The sequence below is a fragment of the Helianthus annuus genome, chromosome 5, assembly GCF_002127325.2.
Source record: "Helianthus annuus cultivar XRQ/B chromosome 5, HanXRQr2.0-SUNRISE, whole genome shotgun sequence".
NCBI lineage: Eukaryota > Viridiplantae > Streptophyta > Magnoliopsida > Asterales > Asteraceae > Helianthus > Helianthus annuus.
In genome coordinates, this window is record NC_035437.2 from 25,659,886 (window position 1) to 25,664,955 (window position 5,070).

Genomic DNA, 5,070 nt, shown 5'->3' on the forward strand with positions numbered 1-5,070 from the left:
CTTTCTTTGCTCCTTGATGTCAACCGCCTCTTCTCCCCTGATGTGAGCTTCAGCCCTTTCAAGGGCTTCTTCTAAGGTTTTGGGCAGGCACTTGTTGAAGTCCCTGGTGAGATACTTAGAGGTGATTGCATTCATGAAGCTTGCAACCCTCATTTTCTCGTCATCTCCCACATACGTTAAACCTTTTTTTTGTATCTCTCGATAAAATCCCTGAGGCTTTCATCGTCCTTTTGTTTGATCTGGAAGATCACAGTGGCCTCCTTCACATATCTCCTTTGCTATGAGAAATTAGCTAAGAAACCCTTGCTTAAATCATCGAAGGTTCGAGTGCTTCGGGTTGGTAAGTCGTTGAACCAGATCCGAGCAGATCCTACGAGGGTTCGCATGAACATCAAGCAACATTCAGCATTGGACCATTTCTCTATCCTTGCTGCCCCTGTGAAGATCTGAAGGTGATCTTCCAGATCTTCCGTTCCATCATAGGTTCGTATGTGAGAAGGCCTTTTTATCCTAGTTTGGAAATCGTAATCAACAATTTGCTGAGAAAAACATGACAAATTGCTTGGTTTGTATGGCTTGGCCAAATGCTCTTCCATTCTTGTGCCCGGGTTGTTGCTAGCATTCCCTTGGGTGGCCAGCACCTGGTTAATGAAGTGCTGCCAAGGGAAGCTTGCTATCATTTGGGCCATCATTTGTGGCATAAGGTTGAAGCCTTGAAGGCTTTCAGGTGCAGCTGCATAGTTCACTCCTAGTGGAGCACTCATGACGGCACTTCGTGCTAAAGGGAGGACAGACAAGGCTTGCTCCCACGTGGTTGCTGCTGGTGGGGGAAGGCTTGCAACAGGAGATTGTAACAACTGGTCCAAAGTTAGCTCGTGCCCCAATGGTGCACCGGTTGCCACTGGCTGAAAAGAAAATAGAGGAAAAGATGTTGGATCTGGCCTTGCAAATGTATACGGACTAGGATTTAGAGGTGGATGGTTGGGACCTGCTTCATCTCTGGACACGGCTGGTTGTTGAGCTTGTGAAAGGAAGAACAGGCGGTCGAGGAGACAATGACGGTTCTGGTTCATCATAGTCTAGCCGAATCCTTACCCCTTTGTCCCTTTCCCTGTTCACGTATTGGTTAAGGAGAGACCTTAACTGTAGGAAATTGTTCGCGACCCCTTCTGGTGTGAGGTTGATACGTGTAGCACAGTTGGACGCACCGACATTAGGAGAAGGGACTCCCAAACGAGACGGGGTCGGTGTTTGGAATGAGATAAACTCGGGGTATGTTGCTCCTGTTGGAGTGCTCCCCGGTGTTGGAAACGAAGTAGGTATAGCCAAAGGCGTTTGGCTAGTGCTGGGGGTAGAGGTAGAGGTAAGTGGGACTTGATTTACCTCTCCCAGAGATTCTCCCTCAGACATGATGATTTCAAAGGGAATGGAGCTACACTACTGGTCTTCTTTTGAGAAAAATGAGCGGCGTAGCCCCACGGTGGGCGCCAACTTGTTGTTAAAACAAATGTAAGACCGGGAGTAGCGGGCAGACTGGTTAAGCAAAAGGCTTCAAGGGTTGAAGTTTTCCTAACGCAGGTCGTGGGGTCCCCCTACGTTTGTTAGACGTAGAAGGAGGTTCACTAGTTATGTTTGTTGTTTACTTGAGATCTTTGGCTGAAGAAGGTTCAGCCTCAGATGCAAGGGCAAGTAGAATTGTGTAATTTGAAGTGAAGAAGAGAAGCATGCAAGAAGCAAGTTCTCTCTCGAGAGAGGAGAGAAGACCAGAGATCCAAGAAGATCCAGACTGATCCAAATGTGTTTCATGAATGATATGAAATGTTATTTATAGAGAAGGCCTCTTCTTAAAGGGGAAACCTTTGACTAGTGGACCTCTGCTGAAGTAGGAGGCTTACCCATTTAGGGGTTGAAGGCTTTGGACCTGCAGATAAAAGATTGTTCTCTCTTGCACACGCCCCTTTTGCGGCTGAGTGAAGAGTTAGTGGGTAATCAGTGATGTTACTGATTAGTGATGTGACTGATTACTGTGCTTGTTCTCTTCTGCTTATAATGTCTCGCGGGCTTTGAACCCTTTAACCATTTAACCTTTTGAGCTGTTATGTGTTTTGGCTATGTTATTGAGGCTTGGGCTACCCCTGTCATCAGAGGTAGACATACTCTTTATTGATTGAGTTCCTATTTAAGGTGTACGGTTAGGATTAGGATAGCTAAGGTGATCTTGAAGATCACAAATATAGAGAGAGATGAAGGGGACGAATTGGTGTTGATGTTGATAAGTGTGTACCCCCTATAGTAGCACTACTAATGTTTATTTATATACACCAAGAGGAAATACTATATTTATTTAGTAAGCGTAATTGTATCCAAATAATAATTATCAACTAATGATATATAGGTAATAAAATTAATGAACAATTTATTAGACAAATGATAAAAAAGGGTCATCTAATATATTTAATATAAATATATTCTTACATTTTTCTAATTTGACCGGGTTATTATTTATTATAAGTATTAGGTAAGCCTAATCCGGATTTAATACTCATTTTAGTTTTAAACCAAAATTGTAGCATAGAAATGCATTCATTGAATCAATAATCAACTCAAGAACCCCCCCCCCCCACCAAATTAATCATACTACAATCATAATACGATATGCAATTGTACATGGTCATCAATAAACCCGTCTTTATTATAATCACTTGCATATTACTTATGGGTGATAGACCTCTAATTATTGGATCCACAAGCATATAATGAATGTATTAGATTCCAAAATTTAGTTTCTTCTACTTGTTCATAAACGAACAATAATTTCGTATCGAAATTTAATGCAACTCCTCTCGAATTGTTACTGTTCGAGAAACCATGGTAGCTGACTTAACTCCGTAAGTCTTCAATATAACATTTATATGGAATTATTAAATTTATGAGTCCACCGATAAATTCTCAACAACATTTAGTGATGATTGTTTTGTGATTAATAATATATTATGTCATTATAACTTGGGTTGTTTTTATCAGTTCCTTATGACTCATCCATAAGATAGGTCTCTCTGCTACATGTTTTCGCTATTAACCCTATGTTACCAACTCTTTGTAGTTGACCCTTGATTTTACATATGTTTCAGATGCTTATCCATAATTCTACCAAATTTGCTTCACATAGGAAATGGACTTTGCCTTCGTTTACCTTAATTAAAAAATAATGGCTATGTTTCGATATAGAGTTGTTTTGTGTTGGTTTGTTATTTGAAGACAATGTAACTTGGTTGATTAATATATTGCAACTTTAAATTAGTGCCATGTAATTTGGTTGATTAATATATTACAACTTTAAATTAGTGCCATGAGTTATGAACAATCTAGTGACGTGACGTCTGGACGTCTTCGCCGTCGGTCAGAGTGTTACATATACTTAATTAAAGGATCACTAGTGTGGGGATCGTTATGTTATTTTATGTATATTAGGCAAAATGTCATGCTCATCTAGACTTGAATAATAAGGTAGATGTAATACATCACATTTGGGCAGAAGTGATGAAGGGGTATGGTCCTAAACCTCGCGCCAGCTAAACCGCGAGTGACCATTACCCTTATCAAATAACCCCCACCAGCAATGAACTGCGTCCATGCGGACGCATCCTTCGAATCCAATCAGTCAAAAGATAAGAAGAGGCCTTACCTTGTGTATGAAAACGGATGTATATAACGATGCGGCTGGCACCGCATCTTATGAACATTTTCGTCACGACAAGGGATCTGGGCAACAGCAACAGTCACCATAAGTGGCGATGCGGCCTGGCACCGCATCCCGTAAACTTAGCCAGAGTGAGAACGCGGAAACAATGGTAGTTACCGCAGGCAGCGATGCGACGCAACACCGCATCCTGCCCACGAGGCAAGTGGGACTGACATTGCAGAGCAAGTGGCACCAATGACAGCCGCCTGTCAGGCCATACGTAAGCGACAGGCTAACATGGCTTCACCTCCACAACCGACAAGCCTGACACACCTGCAAAGGTGCAGCATGTCGTCAGTCTACCCGTTCACCTCCTCCTTCACTCCTCGGCGATAAATACCAACCCCAAACCAGGTTTGAGGTATCTCTTCACAACTCACTCACTACTACTACTATCACACTTTGCTTCCCAAGCAAACTACTGATTCTCACGCTGGAGAGTGGTAACAAGGAGCACCCCCACCCCATCCTCCTTGTTACGAGTCACGACTTGTTTCCTTGTGCAGGAGATCAACCGACGGACGATCCAGCCAGCGATCCTCGAGAGGAAGGGATTAACCCTTCTTGACGAGACCAGTGAGTCAACCCTACCCAGTTAACCATTGTTTCATCATTGGCGCCCACCACTACTCTTAGCACTTTTTTAACCATCCCTCTCCCTCTCAAAAGATCATGTCTGATCGTCTAAACAACACTACAGGGGATAGCCTAAACCCCACCAACCCAGGGCCAATGGGGACTACTCCTCCAGCCCTAAATCCTGGCCACATTGGCACATCAACGCACGGGGGCGCATCCCTTACGTTTGGACACGATCTCTCACAGTACGCATCTGTGATCCCTCCAGACATGAATCCTCATGCCTGGTATGACCAGCAGGCAGCCCTGCTGGCCGCAACATACAACCGAGCTTGCGCGGAAGCGCAAGTACAAGCCGGGCCTACCCCGGCACCACATACACCTGCGGGTCCTACCTTACAATACAGCGGCAGGGCACCCTCACGTCCAACCTCCCGAAGTAGGCGTAAGGATCGAGGATCCTAATACTGTGACGTCCGCATAATTGATGAGGATGATTCCTTATACGGGTCCCGCAGTAGGGGCCCAGTACATAGCTGCCTAGGCCCTTACAGAGAGGACAGGCGGCAGTCCACAGCCCGACATGGCTCCGGAATCCATAGCCAGTTGGGACCGCATTCCCATAACGAAGGGTATGGTCGTACCGATCCGGACGACGATACATACCGTAGGGAGTCCCACCTGGTGTCAATGGTTCGTCCGATCCGGACGACCACAGAAATATCTTCACCGGCGCGGGGTGTAACGGC